The sequence below is a fragment of the Mesocricetus auratus genome, unplaced genomic scaffold (genome assembly GCF_017639785.1).
Source record: "Mesocricetus auratus isolate SY011 unplaced genomic scaffold, BCM_Maur_2.0 Super-Scaffold_6730, whole genome shotgun sequence".
In the NCBI taxonomy this organism is placed as follows: domain Eukaryota; kingdom Metazoa; phylum Chordata; class Mammalia; order Rodentia; family Cricetidae; genus Mesocricetus; species Mesocricetus auratus.
This window is the reverse complement of record NW_024429184.1, coordinates 81,415,918-81,439,422: the sequence shown is the minus strand read 5'-3', so window position 1 is coordinate 81,439,422 and position 23,505 is coordinate 81,415,918. Positions and strand designations below refer to the sequence as shown.

General features: G+C 43.1%; 1 protein-coding gene and 1 long non-coding RNA gene across 6 annotated transcripts in view; one reads left to right on the top strand and one right to left on the bottom strand.

Annotated features, from left to right (window-relative positions):
* Positions 1–9,075, bottom strand: part of Mapk4 (mitogen-activated protein kinase 4) — a 131,232-nt gene extending 122,157 nt beyond the window's left edge. Inside the window, exon 1 of one of the 3 annotated variants that reach the window (XM_013118060.3) lies at positions 8,942–9,075. The gene's annotated coding sequence lies outside the window, so the exon portion shown is untranslated. Of the gene's footprint in view, positions 1–7,766; positions 7,898–8,651; positions 8,777–8,941 lie in introns of those variants that run through there. The other 2 variants (XM_005076441.4, XM_013118061.3) reach the window with 2 other exon arrangements.
* On the top strand, positions 8,041–20,370 carry LOC121138824. Of its 3 annotated transcripts, none has more exons than XR_005875685.1 (5): positions 8,041–8,480; positions 10,434–10,508; positions 14,615–14,731; positions 17,641–17,770; positions 20,201–20,370. It is a non-coding gene; the product is annotated as an uncharacterized LOC121138824 (long non-coding RNA). The 3 variants fall into 3 exon arrangements; XR_005875684.1 differs by lacking the exon at positions 8,041–8,480 and adding an exon at positions 9,108–9,246; XR_005875686.1 differs by lacking the exon at positions 10,434–10,508 and having other exon boundaries at positions 8,363–8,480.
* The last annotated feature ends 3,135 nt before the right edge of the window (positions 20,371–23,505 follow it).

Genomic DNA, 23,505 nt, shown 5'->3' with positions numbered 1-23,505 from the left:
ACTAGAACTACACAAGAGTGTCATGACAGGTCTGTTTTATGGACAGTTGTTAAAGCCTAATTAATTGGTGGATTTCTGTTTCCATAAAGATGACAGACTATTAAATTGTATTCTTTCCTAGTGTGAAATACTATCAAATTAAAAAATCAGCTGGATCAATCATTGTGGAATATGCAGAAATAACCCATGGCATGGTGTGGTTTCAAGAAAGATGGTGGAGACACACCTCACTGAGCTGGGACCTATCCTGCTGGGCTGAATGAACCTTGATGCTCACAACCTTGAAGCTCCTGGGGAGGAGAGCAAAGAAGCAATCAGGTATAGGGATCCAGAGGGAAGGAACTCACACCTTCCTCCCTCTAAGAAGCCAACAGAGGCTGTGGCGAGGTGCCTGACAGGGCCACCCTTTGCCCCTTTGCCCAGCCAATGCATTATTCTCAACACAAGTTCCCCTGGTTTCATAAATGCTGCTGAAGAAACACCTATAATGTAGGAGTGACCGCTGATCTTGAGAGCACAGTTGCGTGAATGGCTTCAGAAGACCAGGAAAACAGCCTGAAGCTCCCCTTTAAGAAGAGAACCAGGCCATGGGGTGGGAGGGAGGTAAAAGGCTTGCCACCAAGCCTGGGGACCTGAGGTCCATCCCTGGGTGGAAGAATCCATGATGAAACAAAGAACCAACTCCCCCAAGCTCTACTCTGAGCACCCAACATACACTAGCATACATACATACATACATACATACATACATACACACACACACACACACACACACACACACACACTTCAAATAATAGCTGTGATTTTTTTTTTGAGGCAATCCTTTGTTTATTTGCTTGGGTGCTTTTGTTTTTTAGTTCGACAATTTTTTGATGTTATAATATAATTATAACGTTTCTCCCTTCTCTTTCCTCCCTCCAGACCTGCCCACATACCCACTCCCTACTCACCTTCAGATTCACAGCCACTTTTTCCCACTAACTGTTATAAAAGCAATTTTTTAAAGCTAGAACCAAGACTCCTTGAAAAGCTTGTCCTGAGTCTTGGATCTGGACATGACTATTCAGTCTCCATAAAGAAAAGTTTGACCAAGGGTGAGTTCTTTCGGTTTCTCATATAGAAGGCTGGGCAGCATGCTGGATGAAAAGGCCTCACAGCTAACACACAGTCAGCTGTATGTTAACTGGCACACAGCCAGTCTACTTTTTTACTGCTGGGACAGCACCTTCCTAGGTCCTCATAATATGCACAAGAGGGGGGCAGGAGGGGTCCCAGATACCACTCCGGTGTCTTTACTCCCAGGTGGGTCAGCTTATTACAAAAGGTCTGGACAATTCTATCCATTCACGGAAATAGTCCCATGGGATCAAAAGGTCAGGGCCTCTGCTTTGCATTCAAAGTAGGGGTCCAAAAAGCAAGGTAAGGAAAGGAGTAAGTAAAAACAAACAAGGCAACACAGCAACATAAACATGAGCCAGCAAGAAAATCAGAACATGCAACAAAGAGGAAGAGCTTAGGTATTACAAAGGGAAAAATTCCCAGATGTGGGTGTGAAACACCTATGCCTAGCATACAGATACAAAAGCTGGACTTAACCAAGGACCCAGTGGCGCAAACCAACCTTGGGAGGTAGAGGTGGAGAGATCGGTGCTAAACTGGAGGCCAGCCTAGGCTTATGGCAGGACCTTGTCTCAAAAACAACAACAACAAAATTACAAGGGAAGTTAAAACTATGTAAAATAAGAAGACTGTGAAGCTGAAAAAGAACTAGAATTCTACAAAAGAAGGTCAGTGATTAGGACTGAAAATGTAAACACATGAATTCAACCTGAGTAGATGTAGCTGAAGAAACACACTGGGACTTGGAAGGCAGAACTATTCAGAATGTAACCTGAAGAGGTTTTCTTTTTTAAAAACAGGGGAGTGGAGATGGAAAACTCAGGAAGCAGTATGAGAGAAGGCGCAGTAAATTTAGGATGGCAAATTGACCTTGTACCACAAAAACTCTCCCACAAATAAGCATCAAGTTTGGAGAAAGTTGCTAACTTTCTATTAACTTCTGCCTAACTTCTATGAAAGTCCATAGACACAACCGAGGCCGGTCACACACACTGGCAATGGTACAGTGGTAACGAGCTGTGGTTGAAAGTGTATGTGATGATGGCCATTTATCTTTCTGTTTTCCACTTTCCACCTGACAGGCTGCTGTAAGAATGAATACCTGTGAAACTCAGCAAAAGTTAGTTCACTGTACACAGCGCCCCCAAGCTTTGTATGGTGGCCTTCACAAAGCTCGCGCTCTCTCTCTCTCTCTCTCTCTCTCTCTCTCTCTCTCTCTCTCTCTCTCTCTCACACACTCACACACACACACACACACACACACACACACACACACACACTCACACACACACTCACCCTCCAGGCTTGCTTCAGCAGTTCATAAGCAGCTCCCCTACTGCAAATAAACAGGGCACTTAGATTCTGACACTATGAACCATTAGGAGTGGATACAATTTTTCGTAAAAATCCCCATTTTATCTTTTAAATCACAGGCATACTGAGGATTCCTTTTTTTTTCTTTTGAGAAATGGCCTTATACATAGGTGTTGTAGGTTTTGTTGTTTGTTTTTAATCATAAAACCAGATATAAATACAAAAGACAATACAAACAGGAACACAATTTTATGGGGAAAAACAGCTATTTGGTAACTAAAATCCAAATGAAATCAACAAAATTAACTTACTAGTTGTATCAATCAAATACAGAAACATTGAGTACTATGCACTCTCGATAGTGTGAAGAAATTCCATCACTAACAGCATGCCACCAACAAGAGTAAAAGCTAGCCTGAAACTTTCATAAAGATATTTAATACATTAATTATGGCTAAATAACTTCATTGTCTGGGAATATATCACAGAAAAAAACAAAACAATAATCTAAGTTGTCAAAAGAGTATAGGAACAGGGGCTGGAGAGATGGCTCAGAGATTAAGAGCACTGGCTGCTCTTCTGGAGTCCTGAGTTCAATTCCCAGCACCTACATGGTGGCTCACAACCATATGTAATGAGATCTGGTGCCCTCTTCTGGCCTGCAAGCACACATGGAGGCAGAATAAATAAATAAACAAATAAAGTCTAAAAAAAAAGAGTATAGGAACAATGACTCAGTGGGGAGAACTTGGAGAGAAATTTAGTATCTACTAATAGCAAAGTATTGGGATACATTAAGGAGCTTGCAAATACAGAAATTACCCATTCATCTAAAATTATATTTACCAAGAGTTTGAATCATGAGTATCATTTGTTCTAGTATTAACTGAAAAGGGATTAAAATTAAAATTGTATGTATAACATAGTCTCAATTTTATTTAAAAAGGAGCCAAGAAAACCATTTTTAAAAAAGCAAAATATGAGTGGGGTCAAAGAAGTGCATATACTTGTTTATTCTTGATACTCATGAATATGTATTACTTTCCTAAACAGAAACATAAATATTATCATTCTTGTCATCCCTGTAAAGGTATTTTAAAATGAGCTAAAAATAAGTTCTATAAAACAATTCCATTCCCTCAATCCAACTGTTGGGGTTTCCCCGTGGTTGTTTTCAGAACCGGGAGCGTGTGCACACACATCTCAGAAAAGGGAGCGTGTACACACACCTGGCACCAATGTAATTAGTCTGAATCTATGAGTGACATGCCCTGGAAATCAGGCAAGCAATTAAACCCTTTTCTTGCCTCCTCCCTTCCCAACGACAAGCTCTGGCAACCAGAAGGCTGGAGTATCCCAGCAGCACTGAGCATCAGAAAGATGGGCAAACTCCCGGCTGCCAGGCCCAGCCTCCTCACGGTCCTCTCTGTAACCCTGAGAAGACATCTAACTGCTCAGGTGCCCCTTAAATCTTCAGTTCTATTTTCCATGAATGTATACATATTAAAAAAAAAAAAACCTCAATAGGTCTCAACTCTTTAAAACATTCATGTAAAGTGTCAGTTTAAAAATAAAATAGCATTTTTAAATGCCCCCCCAATAATAGCAAATCTTATTTTTTTATTAATCTAGACTTTAATACATTGACTGATTAACCTCATACAGAGCCAGGTAGGTGTATTTACATAATGAAAATAGATTGCTCTCAACCAAGGCAAAAAGATTAATTTTATTGATGAATTAATTAAAATCTAAAATATAGTTTTTAATGTTCCATTATTTAGCCCACAAGTCCTTAAATTGCCTGTGTACCACCAACGACACTCCCCTAAAATAAGAGAGCAAATATTTCCTGCTTGGTCTATCTTCACTGCATGGAAAAGTCTCAGTCTAAGCCTGAGAATCCCAAGAGAGAACTCCAAATCAGTGAATTCTTACTAAAACTTCTCAGTGACCCTCCCATGACCTGAAGACACGCTTCATTCACTTTCTGAAGCAGTAGTTGGACACTGTTTGGCCTCCCAAGGCACAAAAGTAACTTCTATGGCTGCAACTTGGCTGAACTTGAACTAACCTTGCCCTCTTTCCAGCCTACAGTGATGCTGTTGATGCTAATGTTGGATATATGTCAAGCCCCTTCTTGATGGTCAGAGGGCCTATCCAAGGCCTGGTCATTTTGCCTTTTTCTTAAATAGGGCATCTCCCAATTACATAAGCAAATCCCTGCAGAATTCAACCTCTACCACCACTTCCCTGCCCTGCTGTTGACCACCAGCTACTACCCAAACATCAGGTTCAGACATTCCTGTGGGGTATGCTTGCTGCCAAGGACTGTTCTGCTACCCACACTTCTGGTAGGTAAGTTAGTGCGACACTAAGGGAGGAATATGAGAGGGGAAGAATTGCTTCACAAATGAACTTAACAATATGATCATGGAATTCCAGTATGTGTGCTAACAGAGAATGCCAATTCTGACCTGAAATTATTTATATAGAAAGTTCTACAAAGTTAATCATACATTTATTAAACAAGAAATAAAGCCTCTCCCGGATAGTTATGTTACAGCATGATCTATAATATCCAGTATTCCATAGAACAGTGGTCCTCAAACAGGATTAACTTTTCTCCCAAGGGACATTTGTTGATATCTGGAGATATTTTGGGTTGTCACCATTTAGAATGGGTGACGATACAGGCTAAAAGCATCCAATGGGTAGAAGCCATGGACATAACTAAATACTAGACAAGGTATTTCTATGAGGACAGCTATCACCATTCCTATAACAAGGAATCACAAAGTCTGAGAGCCATGGTTAAGAATCTGTCTTGAAGCAATGGACATGTGTGGAGAGAGAAGCAGACTCCCACTGCAAAATAACAAATCTATAGACCTTGGGGAAGAACTTGTGAAGGCCAAGTTGTTGACAAATTGTTCACAAAAAGCTACAGTCTGGCATCAGCTACCATGTCATGATAAAAAGCAATGAAGCCTCTGAGGGGAAAATGGAAATTATATGTCAAAGAGAAGAAGGTGAGCATGGTGGAGCATGCCTACACCCAGAAACTCAAGAAAGGAAAAGTTTGAGATTGATGAGTCTAGACTACACAGCGAGACCCTGTGCAAAAAGAAGACTGAAGCCTGGATGTACATGGATCACAGGACAGGACCCTGGACTGAGTTGCCACCATTCCAGGAGTGGCAGGAAGGCATGTTGCCTACCCATCACTTCCAACACCTGGCATCCACACCATGGAGGCAGCTTTTCACTCCTGAATAGACTTAAAGACCAAGGACCCCCGAAGACAGAACAGTGACCTGCATTCACACTCAGGACAAATAGACTGGTAGCAGGTTGCTTTGCCCTGAGACCAGTTTTCAGATAGTGCAAGGCCTGCCTAGAGCAGCTAGAAATGGTCAAGAGGACGGGAGAACCTGAGTAGGGAGGGAAAGGGCGAAGAAAGGGGGAGCAGGAGACTCTGAAGTGTCACCTACTCCACAGACAGTAGGCAGTAGCGTGTAGGGAAGGACAGACGCAGGGAGAAAAAGTAACATTCCTGGCCTGGAGGAAGATTACAGTCAAGCTCAGCTCAGGTGAAAACACTCCAGGAATGCTGGAAAGAATGGGGGAGGGGAGCAGGGTTGGTCAGCTGCTAGGGCAGCTAGGGGATTCTCACAGAACCTCAAACTGAGTGATGCTCACAATACACCTAACAGTACATCACTCTGTAAATGACTCTCAGGTAGCACTTCTCTGGAATGGAAACCCCTCCAGATGAAGATCTAGCACCTTCTCAGAGCTCCGAAAGATGCCCCGTTTTCCCTGACACCTTTGCTAACTGCCATTCCCCTCAGATGGAATCCTATTTCATCTTTGTAATGCCGCCTTATGTTTTCTCTAGAGACTCCTGCTCTTGGAGTCCTTTGGTTTTCCTTCCTTTTGCTCCTTAGAGAGCACAGAGCCTGCAAAGCACATTCATTTGCAGCTTACCATATCTTCTATGAAGCTTTTCTTACACGTCTACTCCAGTAAAGACTCCAGTGGGGGTGGGGGAGTTAAGTTCGTAACAAAAATAATGCCAGGTAGTTTTAAGAGAAGTTACCATATAAATCAGAAATGATTTGAAGAAGAAAAAGTTCATTGTTACCAGAAACTGCTGAAAGTCAATGTCAAGAGATAAACATACAGGACAAATGGAAAATCTCCATTTTTCTGATAAAGAAAAGCCACAATTCTGAAGGTTCCTTTTGTTTGTTTTGTTTTTGCATGTTCCTGTTTTGGCTTTCCTGTCTTGAGGCCCTCAAACTGCAATTTTACAAGTTTATATTTTAAACTCTATCAGGTATTTCAAGATAAGGACTGTGTCTTAAAATACATTTCCTTAGATTGCAGTTATAACACATAGGTGTTTAGATCTATTATACTGAGGTCTATAATTTTCTGATCAGTGTAAATCAAGACCCTGGGTTAGCTCCTAAATCTCTCAAGCAAGCATTTGTAAGGACGGGGTCTTGGCCCTGGTAGCAGTGTGAGCTACCCAGCTGACATAAGTGTGGGTGGCTCCGTCGTTCTTCCTCATTCACTCCTTGCTGATTCCTTCCTTCTTGAGTTGGTTGTCCCCCTCTCTGTCTTTCTGCCTTCAACAGATTCTCTCCTTAGCACAAATAAACTTTGTTTCATTCTCTGTTATAATGAGCAAAGTTTTTTTTCTTTTCCTTAATCTGCCTTGTTCCTGTCCGACCAACCCTCAAGCATTCAAGCTTAAGTTGCCTGCAGTGTAGACACAAGCTCTTTTCACACCACACCATAATCTATAAAGTTAAATTGCAGTGTTTTCAGGAAGTTACAGACCCATTACAGTCTCCCCTTCTTTTCTCTATCTACAACCCCCCCACAAACACACTTCGCAGGTGTCCTACTTGACAACCATTTGGCCAAAAATGTCCTTTGCATATTAGTTTCCCCTAAATAATGATTACAATAACAGGGTCATAACACAGCTTCCTCCAACATCGGAAATACTCAACAAGTACCTGTCAAACTGAAAACGGCATGACACATCCATTTTGCACATAGTAGGTATTCAATAAGCATCTCGGAAAATTAAGCTACGCTTAAGACACACAGTAGGCTTCCGGTAAATAGCTACAAAACCAAATACCAACCAACACTCATTCTTAGAGAACCTGGCACAGATGACATTAATCAAAACCTAGGCAGAGATCCATGAATGGAAATGCACGTCTCGAGGTAGCGCTTTCCAGAGTGCAGGAGAAGCGCGTGACAAGCGCGGCTGCAGCAGGCATCACACACTTTGGGGACGCTCTACCCACCTCCGCTCCAGGGTATTGATGAGCAATCAGAATCTAGAGGCTGGAAAACGCCTCTTCCAACGATTGTCACGGGGCAGCACCTGGAACTCTCTCCACAACCCCCTCTTTGGGTAACCACCCGCCCAGGTTTCTCCAAGGCTTCCAGAGTAGCAGAGAGAACAAAAGCAAAGCCCGCCGGGCTTCCGATTCTTTTCTGATGGAGATCAAGCCGGCCGGAGGCAGAGGGAGCAGTGATGTCAGCCCCCAGCCGCTGCCCGCCCTCCCCAGCAGTTGCGGGTTCCACACAGCCCAGCCAGGGGAAGCAGCAGGGTCCTCTCCCTTCCTGGGCCACGACCCGCAAAGGGGACGCTTCTTTCGGGTGCGGCCGGACAAATGCTAGGTTACCGGTTGAACAGAGAAATAAGCTGGAGGAGAGGCTACCAGAGAACTGAACCAGACACCCAAACCACGATACGAATCAGAACTCGAGAACCACCCCTCTGAGACCCCGAGTGCGCTCTGTCCCCAAGGGGTGGGGTCGCTTCGTGCCGCCCAGCGTCCGTCCCCCCAGGTCTTCTTCCCCTATCACACACCCACAGAGAAGCCCAGCCGCAAGCTTCCCACCCAAACTGGGGACCCAGGGACAGCACCCACGCACGGCGCGCAGAGGAAGAGGTCACCGAAAGGTGGCCCGGGTGGGTCCCGCCGGAGACCGCGGCCAGCACTCTGAAAGTCGTGAGTTGGGTGTCTGATCGGCCTTTGGTGGGGAATCACAGGTCAGGTGAGGCTAGGGTGCAGAGTGAGCCGAGAAGTCCGGTCCTTGCTGTTCCCAGCTGTCGGGAGCCCGCGGAACTCGGGAGGCGCGGGCAGAGGGAGAAGAAAGAGGGCGAGCAGGGAGCCACTCACCGAGACAGATGGAGCGCGGCGGCCCTTTGTCTGCGGCGGCGGCGCCGGCGCTCTCGGCCCGGTTGCTCCAGCCCAGGCGCGGGTGAGCTCCCGCCAGCTCCCCGACTCCCCGACAGTCCAGCTTGGGCTCGGGCTCAGCCCCCACCCATACTGTCCCCGCCGCGGCTCCGCCCCCAGTCCCGCCCCTTCCCGGGCCCGGGCCCCCACCTGCTGCGGCGAGGGGGACTGAGGACCCCGGGGAACCATACTGGGACCGTCCATTGGAGACCCAAACCAAGAGGCAGCCTCACCTGAGCAGCCCGGCTCCTACACCTCCTCTGTGGAGTCTGATCCCGGGGCAGCCTGACCTTCCTGCCGGGTACCTGCTCTCCAGGGCCCCCGTAGCTCCAGAAGCTGGTTCTGACTCCTGCAGGGTTGGGGGGATCACCTCAAGACCCTCTCCCAGAGGAAAGGATGACGATAAGTGGAGCTCTTCCTGAGCCCCGGCCAGAGTCTGGTCTTTACTCCTGGTCAGCCCTCTCCAGTAGCTGCTGAGACTGAGGGCGGAGAGAAAGAGCCGGCTGGAACTGGACGGCCCCAGGCAGGGGAGACTGAAGTAAGCCAGAACCGTGCCCTGGCCTAGGGTCGAGGGGACGCTATGAGAGCTCAGGTCACTAGCTGGCCTTGGATGTGCTGCCAGTTGCCTGGGCTGTGCACCCGTCCTGGTTCGTGGGAACCAAGTAAAAGTCACAGATGAGTGCCAAGACTTTGGTAGCCAGAGAAAAACCTGAGAAACCTCCAGACCCCAAACTTCAGTGGCGACTGGTGTTTGAGCTGTGCACCAACAAGTAAATGCGTCACTGAATGACTGAATGCCTCCATCCCTTTAAAATGGGAAGCTGCTTTCCTACGCGGGGGTGGGAGGGTGGTGATGAACTAAATATTGTATAATGAGGTCACCAGTGGCTTTAGCTGCCCATGAGCCCTCCTTCCCCCAACCAAAGCACTCAGGATGGGGGCTGCACTTGTACATTTCTCAGTCTGCTATATAGTGTGTTTATTTCTGCCTCATCCTGGGCTGGAGACTGGTACAATTTCGGGTGCTTAACAGTTAACTGTTGAAATTACCTTTGGGTAACACAGGTAAAAGCATAAAACTTAGAACGTGCACTGGAAGCTGCAACTAGTGTTTAGCTCAGTGGTAGTCATATTAAGGGTACAGATGGTAGTTGTAATTACCTTGCAGATACAATTGCCATTAATCATATGTATGTAGGTAGCCAATAGGTTAGAGATAGCAGTGTTCTGTGTTGGTGTATTCCTTTTTAAAACATCTCTCCTTGGAAGGAAGAAAAAGAGGCCTCAAGATATGTTTTATGCAAAAGAGACAGAAGGGCAAATATCCCACAAAGTAAATCCACCCGTGTCAGAAGATGGTCTGGTGAGTGGGACTGAAGAATGTGACCCAAGACTCAGGAAGTCTCTGAGTCTCCATTCTGTGTGCTTTAGCTCAGAGTCTGGGGTCTAGAAACTGCTTGATGCAGTGCTGTACTTGCCCATGTGAGTAACTCACCTCTTCCATTTGGCAACTGGGGAAAATGTAATTTTCTTCATGCGATGAGCGTGAGTGAATGACTCATGCATAGCACATGGTCCTCCTCCAAACTGTGGAATGAGAAACTATGAAATATGCATTTGAATATCAGGGTCCTATGCTCTACAATGCTAGGGGCTGAATAAGAACTGGAGTGTCTACTTAGGCTCCTTCCAACCGGCTTGTTATGTGGAATCTTTCTCCTGTAGGCACTGCCCTTCGGAAACAGGAGATTCCTATATTTTCACTCCTGGGAGAGACTCCTAAAGAAATAGCTGGAGGAAGTAAGTGTTAATTACTGAGTAATTGCCAGAACTGAAAAGTCAGGGAGATTCTCTGGGTCATTCTGTCCCATGCCCCATTGCTTATGTCTGGATACACAGACTACCTCCATGGCTAGGGTGGGGTGTCTACCTCTGTGGAGGATGTGGAACAGGAAAATACCCTGCCTGCCAGGTTCATCTCAGGGTCTTCCCTTTGACTCAAGTTTAGGTGGTGAGGAAAACCAAACCTCCAGACTATACAACGGTTTCCTCCAGTCCATGCCTTCTGCTTCAGGGAGGAGTTGGCATCACTGAGGGACAATGCCTTTGCTTGTAGCGTCTCTCCTTGGGATGATGATTGTCAGGTTTGAGAAACCAACTAAACCTTGATGTCTACTGGTGGAGCCCTCAGCAAAGGCATAAAAAAGCAAGCCTCTTTCCCTTTACAAAGAAATTTGGTCCTCGTTGTCTCCTCCTCCTTCTTCTCCTCCTCCTTCTCTTTCTCTTTCTCCTACTCCTCCTTCTTCACCATCCTCCTCTCCCTTCCCCTCTCCCTTTCTTCCTCCCCTTCTGTTTTTCCCTATTCTTCTCCCTCTCCTCTACCCTCTGTCTCTTCTCCAGTTTTTCTCCCTGCTGTATCTGAAACAAGTGCCACAGAGAGAGAGAGAGAGAGAGAGAGAGAGAGAGAGAGAGAGAGAGAGAGAGAGAGAGAGATGTTCGAGCGTATCCATAGGAAAATGAGGCAGACCAGAGAGATCATTACAGCTTCAGTCAGGCCTACAAATCACAGGCCATGCCCTCTTTCCTGTCACTTCAGAATGTTCTAGAAACACCTTTGTTCTATGGCAGAAAGGAAACCCAAGATGCAGGTGTACACCTGGGGTTGCACGGCTCTAACTGTAGACTGCTGATTTTTGAAGCCTTCCCATTCACCAGAATTACCTAGGAAACGTTCGCATGTACTAAGAAGAGTGACTACAGTGGCCCACTTACCGATGTCTATCTGTTGTACTCTGCCTTCCCTCCTATTACTATAGGAAAACTGTTCTTGCTCTGGGCTGGGATTGTGAATCAGGGGTAGAGGGCAGGCTTAGGGGTGGAGGCATAAACAAATACAGCTGCCCCTGCTGTATCTGAATCATATGCTGTTGTGGACACAATCTCATTCCCTCATCTTTCTACAAAAATTCTTCCCTCTATCAGGTTTTCCTCACTACTGGATTATATACAACAGCTTTCAACAATGATTTAAGAGCTGGCAAGATGGCTCAGTAGGTAGAGGCATTGTTGCCAAGCCTAGTAACCTGCATTTGATTCCTGGAACCTACATAGTAAGAGGAGAAAGCCGACTCCAGGAAGTTTCCCTCTGACCTTCACGCTTGCCCCTTTGCCCCCAATAAATAAGTGTAATAAAGAATTGTAATGGTTTAACGTCACCAGCCATTCAAAAGTAAATCTAGAGCTAGGCATGGTATCTCAGGCCTGTAGTCCCAGAGCCTGAGCAACAGGCCAGAAGATCAAGACTTTAAGGTCACTGGTTATATAAGAAGCTTGAGGCCGTAAGACCCTGTCTGAAAAGAAAAACAAATAAATACCTAATCCAAAGCAGAACAAAAAACATCTTCGACTTCTCTCCAGCTATTTCCCGTCTCTCTTTAGGCCTTCACAACAAAATCTTCCTTTTTAATTCACTCCTATTATCTGAGTGGCTACTGTGTAGTTCATCATTCCTTTCTTCTTAAAATATTTTTTTCTCTCAGAACCCTTTCTAATTTAATCCAATTTTACTGGCTTTGCAGGGAACAGTAAATACCACCTGTTTAACCCAGTGGATAGCGTACAAAATAAAAAGTGCTAAAAGCATTTCCAGCAAACTAAAGAATACGACTAAGACACTATCACTGTTAATAATATTGTTTTGGAGATTAAATTAAGCAATAAGACATGAAAAATAAATAATAGCTATGAATACTAAAAAGAAACACATGTAGGTCTTGTATATGCAATAATTATCCAGCTGAAACCTGAAACACTGTTTTTGTTTTTAAATGCTACTAGAGAAACTGCTGGACGATTCAGTGGGTAAGGGCACCTGATGCCAAACACCATGACTTGTGTTCAAGCCCTAGGATCCACAGAACTGAAGTTGAGAATTGACCAGGCTTTTGTTTTGGGGCTAGCAATCAGCTCCCAAATCATGATACAGAGGCTTATTATTAGTTTTGAATGTTCGCTCTTAGCTTAGTTCTTTTCTTGCTAGCTCTTTTAACCTAACCTGTTTCTCTTTGTCTACTTTTTGCCTTGGTGCTTCTTACCTTTCTTGCTTCTGTGTGTCTTACTTTCCTGCTTCTCTATGTCTGTCTGGTGTCTGCCAGGTTTCTCATCCCAGGCATGTCCCTGACTCCGTCCTCCTCCTTCTCTCAAGCCTAGGTTTCTTCTATTTCTTTTCTCTGCCTGCTATCCCTGCCTATCCTTTCTCCTGGTCAGCTCCTTATTACACCAATCAGGTGACTTAGGCAGGCAAGGTGAAACCAATGCAACACATCTTTACATAATTAAACCAATGCAGCATAAACAAAAGTAACACACCTTTTTTTGCCTAGTTAAAATAATATACCACAACAAAGTCCAGCTGTCAGCTTTGGCCAGACAGCAGTTCATCTGGCGGGCACGTCAGAGGTGGGGAAAATCCCATTTTGTCACACTGTGTGACAAGGGTGGCAGAAGCCAGGCACCATGTGGACAGCAAAGCATTTGTTAAAAACTGAGCTACTTTGGGTTCAGTTGGGAACATCCACAGACCAGGGAGCCTCAGGTTACTTAGCCTGCTAGTGCCTTTCATGAGGGAAGGACCACACAGGCAATTGTGATGAGCAAGGGGGCAGACCTAATATGAAGAGTGCAGGTGGCAAGAAGCTGGCTCAGGTTGACACGTGCAAAAGGAGAAACGGCCCTGCCCTTGATGAGGAAACAGATTTTCTCTACTGAAAACTAACCTAGAGTTTGACAGCTGTCAGCCTGAGGCAGAGGGCGGGTTTCCTCGTCTTCAGCTCTCTAGGTTTTTACTCTACATTTAGCAGGATTTCTACTTTTTCCCCCCTCTATTTTAAGTTTTTTATATTTTAATTGTTATTCTCCTTTATCTAATTTATTTACACATTGTTTTAAGTTTGGGGATCAACATTTTTTGTTTTCCTTTCTTGACATATCTCCTTGTTATTAGCTTCTATACATTTAGTACTATCTATTTACTTTATCTTAATTTTTAATACAATCTTATATTTGTATTTTTATTGCTCTAATTTTGGCTTAGACATTTTTAATTATTGGAAAATCTTTGTTGTCTCCCCCACCCCAAATCTTTTCTCTGGCCTCCTCTTTATTTAACATTCCTTTCTACTCTCTTTCTTTCCTTTATCTCACTTATTTACTATTTTAACACCCATCCTCATTAACTGTGGGCTTTATCATACATTTTCTACAGCAGTTTTGCCATTTTCAGTTGTCAGGTCACTGGGATATACTACCAAGCTGTAATTGATGTTTCCCCCTGCACATTTCTACTTATTGCATGGTTTTGTGTTGAATGTGGTGTAGCAGTTTGTTTTCCCTCTGCTGAGTGGTTGTGGGAGTTCAGCTTTCAAGAGCCTGATGTCAGTAAGAACCCCACCACCACCACAAACAAACCAGAAGGGGCATCCAAAGCAACAGATGTGCAAATCTGCAATCCCCAATGCAGACTGCAAGAAATGTGAAAAAACCAGGTGACTCCCAAGCAAGCATAGCTCACAGACACAAAAATAATTGAAAGACAAGACAAGGTAGTCCCCATGTGAAGAAGAGAATGGATGGGCAAAGGACATATGGGACATGAAAGAGGAAAAGAATCTGGAGGAAAAGGCGACGAAGGGGAGAGGAATGAGGCCAAAGGGAGATGCTGGATGTCCTAACGGTACCTGAGGTGTTCTGGATGAGAATGGCCCCCATAGGCTCATGTGTTTGACTGCTTGGTCCCTAGTTTGTGGAAGTGTTTGGAAAGGACTAGGAGGAGCATCACTACAGGGGGGCTTGAAGCCTCAAAAGAGTCCTGTCATTCCCAGTGTTCTCTCTCTGCGTCCTACTTTCAGATCAAGCTGCAAGCGCTCAGCTGTTCCTGCTGCCACATTTGCTCTGCCATCATGGACTTTAACATCCTGAAGACAGAAGCCCAATTAAACTCTTCCTCTTAAATTGCCTTCATCAAGGTATTTTGTCACAGCATTAGAAAAGTATTTAAGACAGTATCTAGGCCAGGCAATGGTGTGACAAATCTTTAATCCCAGCACTTGGGAGGCAGAAGCAACCAGATGTCTGAGTTTGAGGCCAGCCTGGTCTACATAGCAAGTTCCAGGACAGCCAGTGCTACACAGAGAAACCCTGTCTCAGAAAAGAAAAAGAAAAAAAGACAGTATCTAATACATTATATTGGATACATATTAGATTAAATCAAAAAACAAATCTTTTAAAAATATTTTTAAATTTTTATGGTAGAAATGATCAATGCCCTGAAAGAGGATACAAACCAGTTAATGAATTCAGTCCAGAACTGGAAAGGAAGGTCAGGACCATAAAAGGAAAAGCCAGCAAAAATGAATGAGAAAATCAGCAATGTGCATTGAAAAGTCACCAATGTGAAAGAAAAATTCCACAAGGAAATTGAGACATTAAAAAAAAGCAATGTTGGAAATGAAAACACCAATGAATTAAATAAAACCACAGTGGGCAGCATCCCCAATAGACAGGGGCAAGCACAAGAAAGAATATCAGAGATAGGAGAATGAGTTCATGAATCTGCATTTCAAGCATCAATAGGGGTGGGGGACATAATTGAGCAAGATCACAACATTCAGGAACTCTGGGGTGCAGGCAAGAGAACAAGCCTAAGAATCCATAGGCTACAAGAAGGAGCTGAGATAAACATTAGAAGCCCAAATTTAGAGACAGATGTTCAAAAGCAAGGAACATTTAAAACCCCCAAATACCCCCAAATAGACGTGACCAGAGAGGAACCTCTCTGTTATATAAGTTGCAAAGATGTTAAAAAAAATTCAGAGCAACAAAACAATGTTAAAAGTTTTAAGAGAAGAGCCAGGCATGGCATGGTAGCATAGGCCTTTAATCCTAGCACTAGGGAGGAAAAGGCTGGCAGATCTCTGTTAAGTCAAGGCCCGTCTGGTTTATAGAATAAATTCCAAGCCATCCAGGGACAGTAAAATCCTGTTGTCTCTCCTCCCCCCAAAAAAACCCAAACAATTTTAAGAGTAAATATCAGATCATCTACAAAGGCAAAACATCAGAATAATATCAGAAATGTCATTAGTCATTTTAAAAGCCAGAAAGCATGGAATGGCATATTTTAGGCCTTGATAGTAACTGCCAATCAAGATGGCCACATCCAGCAAAGCTATCTTTTAAAGTTGTTGGAGAGATAAAGACATTTCAAACCAAGAACAAACTAAGGCAGGTCATGACTGCCAAGGTATCCAAAGGAATATTCTATACACAGTAAAGACAGAAGGAAAGTCTCCTCTCCTAAGAGTATAGGGAAGATTAAGTCTCACATGAGCAAGGCTGAACAATGAAGCTCAGGAAGGGATCCAATGCCCTAGCACAGTAAGCCTGAAATCCCTTAACAGTGCTAGAGAGAGAATGAAGAACAAACAACAACCCAATCAAATGAGCAGCCAACGAAGTTATAGAAATTAGTAAGCATCTTTTAGTAACACGCTTAAAGGTAAAGGCGTCACCAATTTAAAGAAACAGGCTTGGATAACTGAATTTTAAAAAATAAAACAGCAAACCTACATCCAGCTCTCTATTGTTTCCAAGGAAACATACCTCACAAGTAAAGACGTCTGCAGACGGAGCATTGACAATGGAAGGCAACCTGTCAAGTGAATGGAAACCAAAACCAAGCTGGTGTAGCCATTCTGATATCTAATAGAGTCAATTTAAGAGGAAATCTTATGTTATGAGTACTTAGAAAGATCTGAAATAAATAACTTAATGGTGTACTTCAAGATCTGAGAAAAACAAGAACAAGCCAAACTCAGAAGAATCAGATGGCAAGAAATCATAAATAATCAGGGAAGAAATGAATTAAAATGGATGTTAGTAAATCAATATATAAAATCAATCAAATAAACAGTCAGTTCTTTTAAAAAAATCAATAAGATTGCTAAGTCTCTAGTCTAAATAGAAAGAGGAAAGATACATATTCATAAAATGACAAATGAAAAAGGAGTTACTTTAGATTCCAATTAAATCCAGAGAATAATTAGGGAATGTGCTAAAAACTTATATTCTAAAAAGCCTGGAAAAACTAGAAGAAATAGATGAATTCCTAGATGCATATGACCTAATGAAGTTAAATAAAGACAGTATTGACAATGTCAACATACCCAAAGCAATCAATGACATTGAAGTAGCAATTTAAAAATAATCAGGGCCAGAAGGAGCCACTGAAAACTTTTATAATCTATAAATAAAAGCTAATACCAACGCTTCTGAAACCAGTCCATAATATAGAAAAAGAAAGAATACATCCTACAATGCCAGATAAGGACACAAAAAGAAAGGAAGTTATAAACCAACCTCCCTGGTTGTATAATCCCATGACCTAGAAAGCAGAGGCAGGTGAATCTCTGTGATTTCCAGGCCAGCCTGGTCTACAAAGCTAGTTCCAGGGCTACACAGAGAAACATTGTCTCAAAATAACCCTTGCCCACCTCCAAATTCTCAATATACATTTTGCAAACCTAGTTCAAGAACACATTAAGAAATTGTGTAGGGTGACCAAGGAGGTTTCCTTCCAATAATGCAGGGTTGGTTCAAGATAAGCAAACCACTAAGTGTAATTCAGTACATAAAGAGATTTAAGATCAGATACCATATGACCATCTCACTTGATCAAGAAAGTACCTACAGTAAACTTTAACAGCCATCATGGTAAAAATCCCTAAGGAAACTTAGAGGGAATATACCTCAACATAATAAAGGCTATATATAACAAACATATAGCCAACACTAGACTGAATGGGGAAAGCTGAGAACATTACTCTAAAATTTGCAATGAGATGAAGATACACACTTTCTATGTTCTTGTTCATTATAGTGCTCCAAGTGTTAACCAGACCAGTAAAACAAGAGAAGGAAATAAAACAGATGAAAATAAGAAAGAAGAAATACAAACTGTTGGCAGAAATGAGAGTGGTGTAAAGACACCTATACTGTACTCAAAGCAGGTAATTCTGAACCCAAACACTCATTTCTACCCTAAAATACGGACAACCACAGACATTAAACCTGGAAAAACATGATGTTAAGAGAGTTGCTCTTCTTCAACATCGTTAAATAAGATGGGACCAATATGGGGACAGTTACAAATCAGTTGTACCCAAGTTCCTCATAGTTTTCTAATGTGTGCTGAGAACAATGCCTGATATAGTGGACTGAAAACTTCCCAGATCTTCCCGAGACACACTGTAGAATGGCAATAGGTCCTGGTTTGTTCCAAGCTAGTGCTGACTATCTGACACAGTTTCTTTGCTGTCCCTGTCTGCAGTCACTGACCCAGAATGTGGGCTTGTGTGCATCAGTGAAAGACCAAAGGCTACCTATAGATTTATGAATTACTAGAGAATACTAGTGTTTTCAGATAACTGAACTTCATTTTGTTGTTGTTGTTGTTGTTTCAAGACACGGTTTCTCTGTGGCTTTGGAAGCTGTCCTGGAACTTGCTCTTGTAGACCAGACTGGTCTCAAACTCACAGATACCGCTTGCCTCTGCCTCCTGAGTGCTGGGATTAAAGGCGTGCGCCACCACCACCCAGCTTAACTTCATTTTTCAAAGAAAACTTTAATATTTAGTACCAGCTACACTTTTAAAGGCAGAAATGTATTTTTGGTTGACCACTGGGTGTTGGTTTCCAATCAGGAACACTGGGCACTGCTGCAGTTCTGAGAGGCCCTTCAGTGCTGCTTCACAGGCTACAAACAGAGTGGGTCTCTTCTGCTGCATGCTGAGTGTGGCTCATCCCAAACCAGTGAGGTCAAATGAGTAACAGAGAGCTGTTGGAATAACCAGTAATGTTGTAACCATTGCTAATAAATGCAACAGCTTTAAAAATAAGCAAAAACAAATATGTGAATGCATGCATGTGCTATTAGGAACTACTAAGATAATGGCTATGAATACCAGAAAGAATAAACTCAAAAGTAGATTTAAAAAGCATAAAAACTGTAAAAAGCTGATTCCAGAAAAGAGTCTTACAATATCATCAATGAAAACGATGAGAGAGGTAGCTATCAAAGAAAATTGAGCACAATTAAGTACCAAGACTTTAGAGCCATTGTATTCATCCATTCATTCATTCATTCATTTTGAGGCAGGTCTCACTATATTACCCATGCTGGCTTGAATTCCTGAGGCCTGAGTGGTCCTCATGCCTCAGGCTCCTGAACTGCTGGAACTGTAAGAGCACATTGTCAACAGTGGCCCTGGTTTTTTCTTGTTTTTCTAGTTTTTTTTTAATTATATCCTTTATTTCTGAGATTACAATATGTCCTTCTTCCTTTTCTTCCTTCCAAACCCTCCCATATTCTTCTTGCTCTCTTTCAAACCCACGGGCTCTTTTCATTTACTATTTTATCGGAACACACAGATCTGTGGGGCTCCTGTTAAGTTCATCTTTACACAGATGTTTGGCACTGTCTCCTCCGCGTTAGTTTACTTTTCCAGTTTTCACAGCAACCGACGTTAAAGTGTTTATTTTGCTCATGGTTTGATACAGTATAGGCCGCCATGGCAGAAGGCATGGTGTCTGAAGTAATGACTCCATAGCATCAAAAGCATGAGGCAGAGTTTGTGCATCTATCTAAACAGATGAGGAGGTGGACGCCTCAGTCAACTCTGGGGTAGCCATAGCTCTTTAGTCTTGCCCCTTTTGCCTTACATCTGACAGCGATGTCCAAACACAACAACGCCATCAGCTGGGGACCAAATATTCAAACACATGAGCCTGTGGAGGACATGCTGTTATTCAAACCAAGGCATATAGAGAGTATAACTATGCAGCTACGTAGCATCTTCCAGGACTGCTTGTCACCAGTGTCACACAGTGGTATCAATATCTTGTCCCTTCTAATCGCTGTGAACCCTGAAAGCTGAAGGGTTTCAGGGAAAGTTCCCCAAGTCATGGAGGCAAGTTTACCCAGGTAGAAAATACCTAGATCTGACTCTGGTGTTCACATAGTTCCTATGGAAAGGGTAAAACAGCTCAACCTGCCAGCTCACCAAAAGTTTCTTGACTAGCTTGGGCCATCCAAACATTTTGTCTTTCAATAAAACCTCACCAAAACTCTTAAGGACGCAGCCCTAGTTAGTCCAGACCTCCTCACCCAGCCCTTTTTTTCAAACCACGAATCATAACTCACTTAAAAAATCAATGAGAAAAATAACATACCTGAAATAATGAAATGAAATAAAATAGAACACTTCAGATGACAGTGTATTGCAATAATAAGATCATCATTGATGAATTGTACTACTCAATATGTGGGAGGCACATATATGTGCTTGCATGTACATGGGGGCAGAGTTACATGATTTTCTCAATTATGGTCATGATCTGAACGTGTTGAGGAACTCACTGCCTTCTGCTTCCCTATTTCAGCTCTGCAGAAACTCCAGCTTCCTGAGAGCTCGTTTTTGCCTTATTTCTTGTCTCCAGGTCAGTTTCATTCATCTCTTGACCTGTTAAACTATCCTGTTCTTCTCATACAAAGAATTCCATGTCATTAGAATGTATTTGAGTCTCTTCCCTAATAAAGGGCCTTAGCTTAAGTTTTTCTCCACAGATTCATTCTTGTAAAATGTTCATTGATTTGCTGAATAGCCTATATCTGTAAAGACATATAGTTCATTAATTTCAGTCTTAAATTCCAAAAGCCCCCTTTGAGGATGCATTATTGTTTTAGATGCTTAAAGAAACATGCTAGCACTGTTACCCATATTATGTAGAGGTCTAGAAGTGATCTAATACCTATCAATCAATTGAGTACTTAGAACACTGTTTTGTATTTATACCTTGATGGTTACAACCAACTAGGCAAAGACTGTCAGTTGCGTACTGATTGTTTTGAGGCAGGGTCTCCCTATGTAGTCCAGGCTAAGCTTGAATTTCTGATACTCTACCTTCAACACTCCCCACCCGGCAGTGCTGTGATTAGGTCATTCATGATCATCACGCTTGACTCTTGCCTAGCTTTTAAATACTGGTCTCTGTGTTAAATCTTCTCACTCTATTCTTCTCTCTACCTGGAAGCTGCCAGCATTATCATAGTCCCAGACTTCCTAAACATCAACGTGGATTTGTTAAATATGGAAGACAGTTCCTTACCATATCTATAAACGCTTAGTGAATGTGTGATTAGATCACACTCTCCAACTCCCTGTCCTCACAGCCAGATGAGAAATATGTGGCCTTGGCTGCCAATGAGTTATTGCTGTTTTTGTTGTTATTTACATGGACTAAAAAAGCCTCAAGACACATTTAAGAATTTTTTCCTAAGCACGCTGAAATAACTTTTACTTGAGGAATTAAAAGGAAATTGATTTTGGCTTGGTAGAGACAGACATTTTTTTAAATGACTATAAAGTCAAGAATAAACTGTAGTTTTTGTGACCCCAACACACAGCCAAGCCCTCATCCAATGAGAATGTGAACAGAGTCTGTGATAAAGCTAATGCAAAATTCACTTAGGAAATTCCGCTTACAGGGGCCAAGGCTTTACCAGTGGTTTCTGGGGCTATGATGTAGAAGACAGGCAGAATCTGCATGCAGTGACAGCCAGTGTGAGAGAAGCCCTGGATTCAGTCTCGGACAGCACTCTGCCACTAACTGGCTGTCCAACGCGGTACAAGGAAGTGGATGGTGTTAATTTTCCTGTTTGTACAATATAGTGCTCATCTACTTCCTCAGACACATCTTGTGTCTCTCCTCAGTTCCTGCGGCCTTGCCTGGTGTTCCAACAGCACCTCATCATCTTTAACCCCCTGCTCCAGACCCACCCGCTGCCTCTGAAGTGTGGCGTGCTGTGAGATCCAACGGCACTCCTATGTATAAGGGGCCAGGCATTCAGGCAGTGAAGGCACACTGAAGTGAAGCTTTTGGGTTCTGGACACCTCAGACATATTCTTATCATTTCTCCCAAGAGCAGGCTATCCTGAGAAGCAAAAGCTCCAGTGACCCACTCAGAAAAAGGTCTAGTAGGAAGAGAGATTGATGTAGCAATGATGATTGATGCCAAGTAGAGGTGGGGTCATTCATGGGCTTGCCTCGTTGCTCTCCTTCCTTCCGGTCCTAGTCTACTTCTGCTGCCTCCTGCTTCCCGACACTGACCTCCCTAGAAAGGAGGAACAAGCACTTTACCTTGGGTTGCCTTGGGGTACCCAAAGCTAAGACCTGATCTACTCTATTACTCAGTGTCCTCAAGAAGTCTTGGAGATGCTCAGTGCTGACCACAAAGCAGGCATCAAGGGCTTTATTTTATGTAGCATCTTTCTGGGTAAGGTTCAACAGTGCCTGGTCCAGGACTAGAGAGGAAGGATTTGAACTGCCATCACAGTGTGGCAGAACATGGATCTGTTTATGACTCATGTTTTTTTTTTCAGATCGCAAGCCCCAACCCCACCCCACACACACTCCTTTCCCTGCTAACACTGACTCCTTGTGTAGAAGGTTGAGGTCTCTTGATCTGAGAAGGTTCACATTTTCCAGGCTCCTAGAGGATAAACTTAAAGTCAGATGTGTGACTCACCTTCAGCTAATGAAACAGTTAAGACTTCTGCTACAGAACTCCTTTCCTATGGAAAAGGTATTCAAAGAGGGGAAAGTTGCTGCATTCTTTCTTGGATGTAGATATGATGCCTGGGCTACACCAGCTACATTGTGACCTTGGGACATGCAGAAATAAGGACAAGAGAGTCTCAGAGATGCTGGCCCTTGCTTCAGAGAGCCACTAAGCCTATTTCAGTAGCTGTATGCAATCTTCTCATATGCAAGAAAAAGCCATCGTGATTCAATTATCACCACTAGTAGGGTTTCCTGTCACTGGCAGCCCACATCTTTCCCTGGTCTAAAAAGATGTGGTAAAGGTCCAGGAAGTGGGACATGAAAGATAAAGATGCAAAGGTCCAAGAAGTAGAGTTTTGAGCAAGAGAGTAAATGTTATCAAGGAGTCAAGTACAGGCCAGCAAGAGGACTCATGAGACAGCCAGATGAGCCGAGCTGGTCCCCAGGATCCACAGTAGAAAGATAACCCCAGACTCCCTCTGACCTCCACACCTGCACTGCAGAATGCACACACCCATGCCCACACACTCACACATATACACACTCACATACACATACTCACACACATGCACATACACACATTCACTCACACACTCACATATACACATGCACATATGTATACACATAGACACTCAAATACACACATATATGCTCACTCACTCATGTATATACTCTCACATACACACTTGCACACATATACACACATTCACTCTCACACATACATCAGATACAATAATAAATTGACAACTTTTAAAAATGAGACTGGAGAAGTTTCATGACAATTTTGAAGTAAGAGGTTAAGTATGAGAGCCATTTTATTTTCCTTTTTTGTTGGTATATATTGGTACAAAATAATGGGTTTCATTGAGACATCTTCACATGTATCATCTACTTTGCTCATATATATTCTATTACCCTCTCTTACCCACCCATCCCCTTCCTCTTCCCCAAAAGTTCCCTTATATGCTCTTATCTTTTTCCCCTAAGTCCCACATATGAGGAAAGTGTGCCACGCTTGTCTTTCTGAGTCTTATTCATTTCAGGTAAGAAGCTCTCCAGTTTTAACTATTTCACTGCATAAGAGCCATTGTAGAGCTGAGGGACAAAAGCAAACTCCTCCAACA